The 14,758-nt window shown below is 38.6% G+C and overlaps 1 protein-coding gene across 2 annotated transcripts in view; it reads left to right on the top strand.

Annotated features, from left to right (window-relative positions):
- Window positions 1-7,921: 7,921 nt before the first annotated feature.
- Window positions 7,922-14,758, top strand: part of LOC124721592 — a 125,297-nt gene continuing 118,460 nt past the window's right edge. For both annotated transcript variants that reach the window (XM_047246643.1, XM_047246642.1), the window contains exon 1: window positions 7,922-8,297. The gene's annotated coding sequence lies outside the window, so the exon portion shown is untranslated. The remainder of the gene's footprint in view (window positions 8,298-14,758) is intronic.

The raw sequence follows: 14,758 nt of genomic DNA, 5'->3' as shown, positions 1-14,758 counted from the left end.
GGTTTCCACTAACTTTGGTAAGGGGTAAATGTCAGGTGTGGTCACAGTATTCAAAGATCGGTAATCAACACAAAAACGGAACTGTGGTTCTCCAGAAATTGATTTCTTCTTTACAATTACAACAGGCGAACGCCACAGTGGGTCTGAAGTATCTCTTGGTTTTATAATTCTGGCTTCTAATTGTTCTTTAACCATGTCTTCTACCAACTCTCTTTGACTAAATAGTATTCGGTAAGGTTTCTGTGTGATTGGGGCTGCATTCCCTGTATGAATACGATGCTGAACTAAATGAGTGGCAGGTAAATTTGCACGTTCTCGTAATAAATCTGCATACTCCAGCAAAACAGGCGCTAAAATCTTTTATTCATCAGCTGTCAAATATTCTATCTTCTTCCAAATATTGCGCCGCAGTTCATTATGAACTTGTCTCCTCATTGTAATTTTGCTGCACTGTTACAAAAATCTGTGTTTATAATTGCAGCATTTGTTACCTCATCTGGAATCTGTATTACATCATTTTTACTTACACAACACTTCAGGAACTTTTGTTTCTCGTGGCAAAACAACATCCTCATTGCTCATATTCGTTATTGTAACCGGGACTTTTGTGACATTCTGTCTCACCACTGTAGCGACACCTACACTTATAGCAACATAACAATGCATTGTATCCAATAACTCATTTTTTCTCGGATCGCTCAATTAATAACAAAGTTCCTTCCTTGCATCGGGGTGACTTAACTTCAACGTAGATTGTCTTTCCTGCTCCCTTGGGAATTTGCTGAGGCTGATCAATTTGAACATCGACTCGGAGGGTTTGAACTGATGCATCGCTTGGGCGGTCCATTCCCATGACATCAGTATGAGTACGATCTGAAGAACGATTTCCTAGGTTGTAGTTGCTACGGCCTAGTCTGATCTTTCTTTCTGTGACGAATATCTCTGCCTCGTTAGCGGACAAGAAATCAAATCTAAGTACACCGTCATAACGTGTTTCGTTATTTGAATCTACTTGCACCCTTGCTATGTGTTTTTCTTTATTTTCACCTCCATCTTGGCCTTGGCCAAGAATTAATTCTACATCAACTTCTCCATAGTGACGTAGCTCTCCTCTGTTTAACCCTCCCACTTTTAATAGCGGCGGTTTCAATTTACTCCGTTTATCTATGCAACACCACATTAATGAGGTCAGTGCTCATGTGTCAATAAGTAGTTTGATGTTTCTTCCACGACGTACAGCACCTATCACGAAGTCATTTTCGGTCTGATTTTCGCTGGAACTAACAGGAATCACTATCTCTGGCAAGGGGCGGATGGTGTGGTGGCCCGTACGTCCCTATACTCGTTTAAAGATCTAGCAGATTGTCTGTTGTTCGCCTTACCTTTCTTCTTGTTGACACAGCCTCTCAAAACATGACCGTGAATCCCGCAATGATAGCAGATTGGATTCTCTTTACAATCCTTATGCTTGTGACACAGCTTATTGCATCCGTAACATTGTGCTGTTGTGTTGGAAACTCTACGTTCTTGTTTCTGCATCTCATTTGGTCGTCTTAGTGCTTCAACGAAACCAACAGCTGATTCTACTGCTTCCTGAAACGTTTTACATTGCGCCAATCTAATAGCTTTGCTTACTTCCTCTCCATGTAACCCATGAAAGAATGTGTCCAAGGCTCTCTGGTCGGCTTTGAACAACTGAATGCGATTTTCATTTTCATCTTCAACTAACTCGTACGTTTGAGCGTTGATGTTTCGAATTCTGTCGGCAAACTGCTGGATAGATTTGCCTCGACGCATTCGCAAACTGTAAAACTGCTCCCTGTAAAATCTGATCACGTTTTTACGTTTAAATCTCTGAACAACAATCGTTCTAAACTCATTGTAATCTTCTGTTTTCACGCAAGTAGGCTCCGCGCTAATGAAATCTTGTGCTGCTCCCTGAATTCTTAATTTGGCAACCACTAACTTATCGGAAGTTGTCCATGATCGAAACAGGGCTGCACCTTCAAGTTTACGAAAAAAAGCTTTCACGTCATCTTCGGGTTTCCCGCTAAATACTGGTACTGATGGCAATAATGAAAAATTCTTTATTGTAGTTGTACCTGTACTGCATGAACTATCATTTGACAAGTCTCTCGGAATGTTACGCTTGCTTCTTTCTGCTTTTAACTGTAGTCGGAAGATGTTCACACTGCTGCTACTCGAAGTTCACGTTGTACTGCGCCTCTTCAGGACTGTAGATTTTCCATAATTATCCCTCTTCCGACACCACTTCTATAAGGGGGTACAGTTTGTGTTCTTGCTCCAGATGATGACTACACGAATGTTTTGTCAGGATTTGTAAGCGGTGTATCCTTGAGGTATGGCAATACACGAACACGAGAAGTAAGTTTAAACATTTTCATTAACAAAGGCGGATTATACAACATGCATGCTATGCGCACCCATCATCACTGTGTCTGACATCCTAAAGCCGGCTAATTACGGTTGTATCGAAAGGCTCCATGGTGAGCTAAGAAAAGAGTCATATTCGCGCCTGAGGCCGCCCTAGTTAATACTGCGCACTGCGGACGGCGGCCAGTGGCGTACTCCCCCTCGCAGTGCGGCCGGACGCGCGTCTACTGACCAAGCAAATTGTCAGCATTCCAGACAGGTCGGCTGGCGAGCGCGTGTTAATGCACAGCACAGCTGCGTGCAACCCGTAGACCCTTACATTGACGTGATATTCATCTGAGATGACTAATGTCAAAATGCCATAATGTAACAAATATGTCCAGTATCCAAATCAACATAATTTGAAAACATTACTTGCAAAAAATCCTTAAGGCAGTTCCTCATACAGAATTACATTCTATGCCAATTTTGATCTAACAAACTTTTTCTAAAATATTTAAAATTTTTTTTAACAACAGGCTGTTTTCTTATGTAAAAATATGGTTTGGATTATTGTTATTCTGATTGATTACACATTTAAGTAGCATTTTGAGTCAACTTATTTTCTCACAAAATATGTGTTATTTTTATGTAATTAAAGCTTGAAAATCATTAAATATCAAGATCTGGTCATGTGATCGAAAATGTTTTGTTATTAGCTGATGCTCTGGTGACGTCACAGGCTATACTTGTGTTATAGGAGCGTTAGCTAAAGTTAGGAGGTTTTTATGTGTATTTACTGTAAGCAGTTTAGTGATTTAGTGATGGGAAACGCAATTACAACTTTTAAGGAATGGTAGTAAGGAATTTTGTGAATGCTGATAATGGAAGCCTTGCAAAAGTTGATCATTGATGCTCCCCCATTTAGAGTGGCAATATGTGCACGATGGCTGTTCTTTTCCCTGCTTCCTGCAGCATCATTAAGCTCACTCAAACTTGTCAACTTCAGTCATGAGCTACGTTACGAAGCACAAAAAACCTATTCTTGGTAAAACTTAGAAGTGATTTCCTATGTAGAAGACACTCAGCAGAGAGAGAGAGCATCTGTCAGGCGTTCTGCAGTGCAACGGATAGCACATAGAACTGTAGTGCAATAGGTCACATGTTCGAAACCTGGAAGGGTCTTTTTTGACGGTTATTAAATGAAATACGAACTGATTGTAACAGTTTTCTCGATAGTAGGATATATTATATACAGCTTCACATTAGTGTTGGTCCGGCAAAAATTTTTAATCTGCCAGGAAGTTTCATATCAGCACACATTCCGCTGCACTGGAAATCTCATTTTGGAAACATCACCCAAGCTGTGGCAAAGCCATGTCTCCACAATATCCTTTCTTCCAGGAGTGCTAGTTTTCTTTAAGGTTTGCAGTAGAGCTTGTGTGATGTTAGGAAGGTAAGAGAAAAGTTTCTGGCAGAGGTAAAGCTGTGAGGATGGGCTGTGAGTCGTGCTTGGGTAGCTCAATTGGGAGAGCACTTGCTCACAAAAGGCAAAGGTTCTGATTTCGAGTCTTGGTCCTGCACACAGTTTTAATCTGCCGGAAAGTTTCATATCAGCACACACTCCACTGCAGAGTGAAAATCTCATTCTGGAGTCAAATACCTATTCATAATATCAAATTGCATAAAATAAACCTAAAACTTTATTAAAAAAGTATCATGTTATAAGACACACACAAGAATTTTTAAAAAATATTTTAGGTTCAATTACAGTGAAAAGTGAACTACGTTGTAATTTTAAATCACAAGCATACAATTCTATGTGGTGATCACTACAAAATGTACTTGTCTCAATGTTTTTGAACTTTTATTTTGCTTTAATATATGTAACAATTCATCCCTTTCCCATATTAGTTCTGAATGAGTGCGTTGCTACAGTATAATCTTTTATATGTAACTTATTTAACTCGGTAGAATTTGGTGCTCAGATAGATGCAGGATGTCTGTCTTTTCAGAGCTATCTAAATTTTCCAAACAGCCAAGAAGCTCTTCTACTTTATTACTCAAGCCTCTGATATTTTGATGAAATATGCTAACCTGATTTTTCTGTACATTCTTAAGCAATTTCTGGTTCTTTTCTGTTATTCTGATTTCTTTCAAATCAGGGTGGCTGGATCCATATTCTAACCTAAAAAGAACATGTTTCTGACACCAGTAACCTCTGGGATCTTGCTTTGTGTGATGCTGGCCTCCTGTACACATTCTGCAAGATGCTCAGACAACCTATCTTTCCTTCTAATATTCAGATGTGGCTAGTAAATCTCCAGGCAGTGCGCTCATATGATTGAATTTACTCATTATTAGAGTATTGAAGGGCGCTCAGTTATAATTGTTAAAAACCACTGGAAAGCCAATATCACACGAAATATGTTTTATTCGGGACAACCGGTTTCAACAATCTTTGCTGTCATCTTCAGGTCTTAAACATCTTTTTGTAGTAAAACATGTTCATTTTACGCTGAAGCTCATGCACAAAATGTTAAGGCCCGTCCACACGTTACGATCTGTCTGCGCAAATGTCTGCGCACATCACATCTGCGCAGACAGATCGTTGCGTGTGGACAGAAGATTTGCACCAACCTGAGGTGTGTGCAAACCTGGAAGTTGGAGTTGGAGGTTTGAGCGAAACCTCTCAAATCTGTGGGTTCAAACCACATCTGCGCAGACAGGAGATCGCCGCAAATCTGGCGCGAAACAGCTGTTTGCTTAGTCTAGTGTTTGCGTGCATAGGGCATTAAATTGTCTGATACTCGTCAGTGTTCTCAAGAGTTTGTAAGTGAATTCATTGAAATATGTAGAAACCACCCATGTTTGTGGAAGATTAAAAGTAAAGAATATAGTGACCGGGACAAAAAGACTGCAGCATACAATGCTCTAATTGAGTTATCCAAAGTTCAGAAATCTAGATCTGGTGTAGGAGTAGATCAAGTATACCAGCCAACGTTATGGTATTTTGATCTGCTTGGCTTTCTTAGTGATCAAGAAACGCCAAGGCCAAGCAGGAGTACAATTGAAGATGAAGTTGGAGTGTCAATGTTACCGCCAGCCGTTCATGAGGAGAAATTGCCCTTCTCATACAAGTATTTTTTCTCATAATATGAAGGGTTACAAGCTTTAAGAGATAATTATAAGTTTCGACATCCTTCCGCAAATAATTTCGCCAGTCGTTAGGTTCGTCCTGCAACTCTCTCAGTAAATTTACGTGAGAAAACTGCTTTCGCTTTAGCAGCCACTGTCTACACCATTTTGCCCGCTTTCTCTGTTTACTGCGCTTGGTCTGAATGTTTTTTGCAACACAAGTTGCGAACACAGACCACAACAGAACTTCCTCCATTTCTATATTTCAAAATAACTGAATTAAATGTTTGACGTTTGCGGGGAGCGTAGTCGCTTGCCACTGATATTTCTTTTCTACACCGACAGATGGCGGGCGAGTAGTAGATTGGGGTTTGTGTCGTGTGAACACACCACATTTGCAGCGATCTTTTGCATGTACAGACATCTGCACCAATGTCTGCGCAGACAGATCGTTGCGTGTGGACGGGGCTTTAGGTGGATAAAAATGAGCACATTATACATGTTCGTCATCCCTAAAATATTTAAAAGCACAGAGCACCTTGTCCAAAAGGCCATGCCCATATATATATTGTTCACAGATGCATTTTTCATGTTAGAAATATGGTACACAATAACACATCTGTTTACATATGCTGGACCCAATGTGTAAACAGATGCACTATTGTGTACCGTATTTGTATCATTTAACAAATATCTGTGAGCAATATGTATATGGACATGTCCTTTTGAATAAGGTGCTTTGAGTTTTTAAGTATTTTAGGGATGACAAACTTTTATAATACGCTGAATTTTATCCACTTCACGTCTTGTACATGATGTTCATCGTAAAATGAATATGGTTTACTACAAAAAGATGTTTAAGACCTGAAGATGACAGCGTAGACTGTTGAAATCAGTTGTCTTGAATTAAAAATTTTTATGCGATCTTCGCTTTTGAATGGTTTTTAGCACTCACATGAGGTTTCATTCCAGTCAGCAGTAGTTCAGCTCAGTGTTCGCACGGCTCACAGCAGCAGCTGCTCATGGCACTGTAGGACCTTCACAAAACTCACATAATATGTGTGTGTAGGTGCTACTCATATTTCATCCAGGTCATCCCTAATGCTGCAATTAGCCAGGATGTTCTGCACTCCACCTACTACAATAATCTGATCCTCTTAATCCAAATATTTGTACAAATTCCTTATGTTCTCTTTCTCCCAGCTAAACCTGTCACTTCACATTGCAATACTTGTGATCTGTCTCCCCAATCCTGATTTGTCCTGCACCGTCCGGCCTAGCATTATATATTTATAACATCAGTATATATGTGTATGTCAGTATATATGTACAGCGTCTAATCTCTTTTATTACCGATCTAGACTTAGTTTCTTTGCTACAAGTCCACTGCACACTACTGTGACCTACAACTGGATGAAGCTACTCCTGTCCTACTTCAAGTCACAAGTCAATTTTATTCGATACTACCATCTCAAATGTGGATGAAGGTGTTGAACAGTTACTCCTCTTTCATCCACTGCTTGATACCTTCACCCAGTTGCTAAGATTTTTTTCCACTTTCAACCTATCTAGATCAAATTTCGCGGGCACTAATTCAGCTGGAATGGCACAAATCTTTGTCTCCTGTTCAGCGATTTTCTTGTCTTTTTCGCTGAGCCTATGGGAGAGTCTAGTTGATTTCCCATTGAGGTCCCTGCTGCACGTATGACATGCTGATGACATTCTGTTTGCAAGTATCTTTGTGTGTTCACACCACGTCAACTGAGAATCAATAGGTATAACGTCTTAATCATTGCAGCGCTCGGTGCATAGGACACATGTAAGTTCCACTACCACTCCTTACAGTAAGTGCTAATGGAATCAAACTAAAAGTAAACGAGCTAGCATACAAAATTAAAAACCGAAGTGCTAAAGGAATCAAACTAAAAGTAAATGAGCTAGCTTACAAAATTCAAAACCGAACTGTCAGACTGAGAAGTGAAATACGTAAATACTTAGCGGCCTATTAAACAATACTGTTTCTTAAGCCAAGATTACTAGCACAGTTACTATGACATATCCAGTATCCTTATAAATTGATCTACGAATGAATACTACTACTACTAATACTACTACTGAAGAGTTACTAATTCGTCAACAGTGCGAACTACTGGAGAAATGTTCAGCCTGTTACTATTTTAAAAGCTCCTCACTACCATAAAGTGACTACACTTTTATGAGAACGGGTTAACACTACTGTTGCTGTGAATCTACGGGCTGGTAACAGTAGTGTACATTGTACACGATACCATCAGATGCGTCCAACTTCCGTTTGACGAAACAAGAAAGTATTTTGAGTAAGTGCCTGAGTGTTTCCGATCTTACCCAATCGATATTCATATGCGATAGATCGAAGTTACCAAAACATAAACAAATGTCAACGCGCTATACATGAGAATGTGTTGGTTTATAAACGTGTTGTTGACATTTTTTGTAGTATTTATCGTAGAGATAGCCAAAATAACGGTTTTCATTGCTTCATAAATGCAGCTTTAAAGAATAGTTAGACGACGATGTACTTACTAGACCTTAAGAATTATTTTGTGCGAGTATGCAAAACCTGTGGTACGAAGTATTGTTTAAACGTGTGTAATAGTGCTAATCGTGCATTCAGGACCAATGAAAAGCGTGTGTGGCATTCTTAGCGCCGAATTACGGCTACACTTCCGTTTAAAGAATACATTAGACTCTTACCACTGGAAGTTGTAGCACGGTGATACAGGAATCTACTAGGGACGCCCGGAAATGTAAGTTCTCGGTTGCTTGACAAGTTTTAATTCAATTTTTCGCTTGTAATAGTTGTTGCGACACGGCTGTGTACGATACATGTAATTCTTAAGCTCTTGGTTCAAATGTTGTAATCTTTACTCACTTTTCCTTAATCAAGAATGCTTCTGGTAAGTCACGACATATTGTAAAATTATGCAGGAAATGCTTCCATTGTAGTGTAAATGGGTCAATGGAGGCGTCTGATAACACCATGTTCTGTAAGTGACCTGAATTGTTCTACAGTTATGAAATTTTCATGTACAACGAAACCAATGATGCTTGTATTTAACACACACTGCTGTTTGCTAGAGCAATTGACAACAAAAGGTGATACACAAACATTGCTGACAATAATGTGTATTCTGTGGCACAATTGCCTAGAGTGGAAAAGTCAACAAATGGGAAAAGTATGTCTCTTTCCATATTTTGGTTAATGTTGAACTACTACTTCTGAGAAAAAATCAGTAGGCCATAGTTTCTAGTTAAATATCAGATTAAGATTTTTTTTAGTGTCAAATTATTTCTTTGTTTATTAATTCCATTTGTTCATATTTAGACAAATTTCTTTTAATGGGGACCATATTTGTTATTTATAGCAGAGCAACTTAATATGAGAATAATTGAAAAAAATGGGGTATACACAAAAAGTTCATCATGCAGACATATACATGCTATTTGTCACTGAAGTATATAAGGCAAGATTAAAATAACATAAGGAACCTCATTCTAACAAGAATTCTACGTGTGTTTTCTTTTGTCTTTTTTACCCATAGGCACGTAGGCCTACAGTTTGAGTTTGGTAACTGTGATGGTTCTGTAGGTATTCTGATATGCTGTAGGGACATGTCAAGTCATGTAAAATTTTGCTATCAATACTTTAGTGCTCGTTATATCACGTGAGAGCTTATTGTAAAAGATTCACCAAGCTTCCTCAGTGTCCTTGCTTATTAACTTCAGTTTTTTGTTTTTCATATGGCAATCATTCCTGTTTCTAGTATCATCCGTGTGTGCGGATCTTTATTCGACGTTTCATGCAATGTTCCTTCAAGTACATAATTGCTTGATATATATATAGTATGTGTGAGACAAAATGTCCTAATGTGAAATTTTGACAACACTAAAAACTCTGATTCCGCTTGTGTCAACTGACGTGCGATATCATCAAGATTGCTTACACCCATGTCTACAGCATATGCAATATATTAACCATAATGTCACTAAACGCATGCACAAATACAGGTAAAGACAATATGCAATATTTCATTCCATCAATAAAATGGAACTGAGGCAACTGTGGGAAATAGGGTTTTAGAGCAGGAACAAACCAGTTATATAACAACAAAAACAGTGCCATTCCAAAACAAATATTATCCACAAATTCAAACACAAAAAACGCTCAGCATTCAACACAACACTACAGAAACAAGAACTGTAGGCATTATACATTTCACTTGACCGATATATCTCAAAAGAAAGCTCTTGATATCTGAGAACCCGCTCACAACTCAAGCAAGGCACCACAATTTGCACTTGACCTATGTAGCTCAAATGAAGCCATCGAAGAAGAAGAAGAACCTCAAAAATCTCAGCTTACACTTGATCTGTATAGCTCAAACGAAGCCCTGGATATTGAAAAACCACACACAAATCAAAAACTCAGAAAATAAGATTTCACTTGACTAATTCCATACACATAAATAACTAGAAACCTAAACAAACATGCCATACATAATGCATTACTAAACAAATAAAACAAGTAAAGAAACTCCCCCTCCCCCCACACACAAAGCCCTGGAGGGAAGACAACATTCTTTTTGAGGAACACTGTTGAGAAAATTTGGATAACTGGAATTTGAAGCTGAGTGCTGGTCATTTCTACTGTCGCCAACGTACATTTCATGTCAGGACCGTGTAGATAAGAAAAGAAAAATTAAGGTTCCTATGGAGGCATATAGATAGTCATTATTCCCGCACTCAGTTTGCGAGTGGAACAGTTAAGGAAATTACTAGTAGTGTTTAACATGATACCCTCCACCACACACCATATGGTGGCTTTCAGGAAACTAACCCAAACCCACCCAATACCACTGTTACACACACTACCCAAATCAAAATACAACAAACAAAAATTAACAACTTTCTTACCATACAAACAAACAAAAAGATCAAACCTATCCTTTGAAAGCAAAACTAAATAACTACTAAACCCACCCCCAAAACACCTACCCCAACTCCCACAAACCGCACCAACAACTCCTCCTCCCCCCCCCTCCCCCCTCCTCTCCAGCCTATTCAACTGAAAACCCTTGCATACATTTTCTCTACTGCCCTCAGAAAACATCAAAACACTCAATAATTATCGAGGACACTGTACCACCTTCAGTAGTCATCTTAATGAGACTGTGGAGTGGAAGAGCACCTCTTCCCCTTACCTATAACAGGTTTCATAATGCCCCAAAACTCCTCTATTCTTTTGGTACACGCCCCAGTGCTATGATAATAGCCCCTTTTCCGTAAACCCTAATGTAATAAAAAAGCATTTGAAACTACAGTTATATCATCCTCAATGTATTCCTCAATCAAACCAACTACCATACTTCATTTTCCCAAACTGAAATTTGTCGATTTCCATTACCAGCTCCACCCCACCCCGCACCCCCGCATCTTCCCACTATATATTTAACAAATTCAGAACTTACTTCTCTACAAAATCAATACCAATCTCACACACAATGAGCATTCACTTCATTCTCATGTGCAGAGAAATCAGTGGCAACTAATAACAAAAATAATAAATAACCAAAACAATTTCTCAGATGACCAGTGTAGATCTCTCAAACCAGGTACTATTATGTATGGATTGCCACACATTATCATGGCGACAGTGCCGTACATAAAGGTCCCTGGTCCGAGAAGCAGACACTTTGGTCAACTTCATGTGTTCGTGACAAAGATGGCCTTGAATGTACTGACCATAAGAAACCCATGGTACTAAGAATACCTAACACAAACTTGAAAGTATGACGCCCAATACACAAAATAAAAGTAACACTCTAGTGAACTGGCACACGCTATTCCAAATACTACTTCACACCGTGAGCCAATAATGCCAAATGTCTCGCTAATATATCTAACAAACATCATCGAAACATAAATGTGCAACCCAAGAAGATGCCCCAAAACACATCACCCCATTAAATACAACCTGACTCAAAAACACCATGCCACCATGACTTCACACAACACAGCTCATTTACATCGTGGGTCAAAGTAGAGGGCTGGGATCGGTCCCTTCTGTTGATGCAAAATTTCTATAGTACAACATGAAGAGCCCAGGAAAAAAGTGGGGTAAATCACATTGTGTGCATTTTTCAGGAGAGCATATTTAAATTTTCAAGATTACAAAAAGCACTGAAAACACTCCAGTCTACTGTGACCGATATATATTTATGATGCTGAATGTAATGTTTGTTGAGGAAGTATATTAAAAAGAATAAAAATTGAAATAATATGATTAAAAAGACAAAATTACACCTTTGCCATGAAAAGAACGTGGTGAGTCCATCACTTTTTGGTAGGCTGTGGTCCCATCTTTGTGTTGTTCAGCTTTGGAAGTTTCTTTTTGTTGATTTGGATTTTGGTTTGTTATGTGGTAGACTGGCATAGAAATTTATTGACTGTTAACCACAAAGTTGTTTAAGTTTTTGAAGGTATGCATATTTTTCATAAGGTATTGGCAGGAGCTCTGAAAATGTACCCTAGAATTAGTTATTTCCAAAACAACATTGATTTACGTAACAAAATGTTTCATATTACAAAACACTTACCATTGTATGCTCAATGAGGCTGTAAGAATACATCACATCCTTGTGACATACTCAGGCTTGATATCTACTTGTAGACCACCACAATGTTCCACGTGTACTGGTGTCCAGGCTCACTTGTTAAGAAATCCTCTATTTGAACAGCTTACCTTCCTTCACAACCAGAGCTTATCTGAGTGTTATGTCTGGAAAGAACATCTTGGTTTATAACATGTTTTTAAAAAATGGCATCCAATCTCATATAATTACTAGATGAACAAGAATGACTTTGTAAAGCCTTGGATTCATTATTACAGCTTAAAAGGCATTAACCCAGTCCTTTGGTAACTACAATAGTTTTGTTTTTGTCAAAACAAAGCTTTTGACCCATTCCAGGTAAGAGTGTCCTCTTATTCAAATATTATTTTGACACTATCTCATCTTTTAATGCTATGACCAACATGGTGATGGTATAGAAAGATTTCATAGTTCTTGTTTTGTCCTGAACACGAGTCACAGAATATTACAATAACCCTTACATTTGGTCCAAATGTTTCACTCACATAATTATGCAAAAAAACTAATAACCTCATTCACTCCTTTATTCTCTATATCTTCAATGTAAGTATAAAATATTGCATCACTGTTGGACATTTGATGAATGATGGAACTGTAAAACAATAACTGATGCTTGTAATAAGAAACATTAGTGCTGATGTACAAATGCAGAGAGTTGCGGCAATAACATTGAATAAAATGTTCCCGGGTTTCCAACCGCGTCAATTGCTTAAAAGGTCTCAGAACACCTGTAGTCTACAAAATACCTTGTGAGTGTGGGCACAAGTACATCGGACAAACACTGCGCACTGTGGAACAATGCAGGAAAGAACATGAGAGGTATTATCGCCTGCGCTATCCAGAGAAATCTGTGTTAGCTGAGCATGCGTTAGAAAACGGCCACCACATAAAATTTGACGATACCTCTGTCGTGGCTCGCACTAACGACTTCTGGGACAGTTTAACAAAGGAAGCTATTGAAAGAAAAATTACCGCAAACACCCTGAATAGAGATGGTGACTTTCAGCTCAGCGCTGCGTGGAATCCAGCGATCGCGTGGTTGAAGAGGGCACATCGAATGCCAACTCAAAACATGCCCATATATGGCAATGTCACGGGCACCAGCAATGTCACAGCTGGCAGCTAGTGTATATAAGGGCGCACCAAGGCGGTCATACCACTTGATAATGGCCAAGGAGTGCTTGGCCGAAAGCTCGTGTGGTTTTAAGTTATTGATGTGGTTGGAAACCCAATAACATTTTATTCGTTAGTGCTGATATTTGGCAAAGATAGGTTTTTTTGATAGTCCATGCATATTCCATTTTCCACTATTTTTTTATTTTCTTGTCTCGCTTTTTGCTTTCTTGAATAAAATGTGACAGCCCTTAGCTTTTTGAACGTAGTCTTCCATACCATAATTACTTTAATTTTGTTTGTTTTTTAACTTTTTTTCTTCAGGCATGTTTTGTGAAAATTTTGCATCCAGACCTTTCAATTGAGCAGGTGTCAGTATGCAGGTATCCAGATGATAAATTGAAGTTGTTGTTAACAACAGGAAGTTCAGAGTTATTTTCTTCATATAACTCATAGCCATAGTGGCTCTTTCTTCTTCTTAAATGCACCTATGTGGTTTATAACAGCTGCCTTCTTTTGTTTGGATAGTTTCCAGTGCTGGTTAACAAGCAAGTCCCTTTTGTATTTTGTGGATTTTCCAGTTTCCTCCATACTCAGCTGTATAGTCTGCAATCTGTGCTTTGCTGTTCCATGCAAAGCAGTGAAAGCCTTTGGCAAACAGGAATTTCACTCATGGCATCATTCTGTTTGATTCGCACAAAGCATCCAAAAGAGCGATCTCTGGCTTTGGAATCATCATGCCTAGGCCTTCTATGAGCATTTAATGTCACAGGAATTAAGCTGGTGAAATAGGAAGATTGATCATTCGCTTTTGTGGGGGTTTGACATGTTTGAAACACTCAAGTAATGAGCATTTGCAGTCAGTGCCTAACTCATGAGACATTACCATAAGATTCCTAAAAACATTACTCATTCCACCATAAATTTTTTCTCTAGTTCAGCTTCATACCTCCATCTTGTGATGATCCACAAATTTTAAATGTCCTATCAACACCTGGCTTCTCAGTTTCATCTTCCTATAATCCATAAATTTTAAACATTCTAAGAGGACCGTACTACTGTCACACTTCAAACTAAGCATTGTTACTATAAGGAAACAACAAAGAGTAAAAGAAATTCATGCGATCACATTTTCAGGTGCAAACTAACTGATGTAATAAGTGTAGTGTAAACAGTGGAAGCAAACCTTGGACTGCCATATTCTTTCCATGAGAAGATTGACTTAGATTGTTCGGTCTATTATGACTAAAAAGTGAAACCCTCTCTATCTTGATGACTTGCCCTGTTATTTAAAAGTCATTTTAACTGCCTTGTAGTACTGATGGCTGGCCATCAGAACATTCTATAAACTCATTTCCTAAGTAAGTGTACATACCAGTGTTTTCTGTGCGGTCTTCAGGTGTATTCAGTACATAAAGAACATTATTACAACAATGGATACACAA

The sequence above is a fragment of the Schistocerca piceifrons genome, chromosome X (assembly GCF_021461385.2).
Source record: "Schistocerca piceifrons isolate TAMUIC-IGC-003096 chromosome X, iqSchPice1.1, whole genome shotgun sequence".
NCBI lineage: Eukaryota > Metazoa > Arthropoda > Insecta > Orthoptera > Acrididae > Schistocerca > Schistocerca piceifrons.
This window is presented reverse-complemented; position numbering and strand designations above follow the sequence as displayed.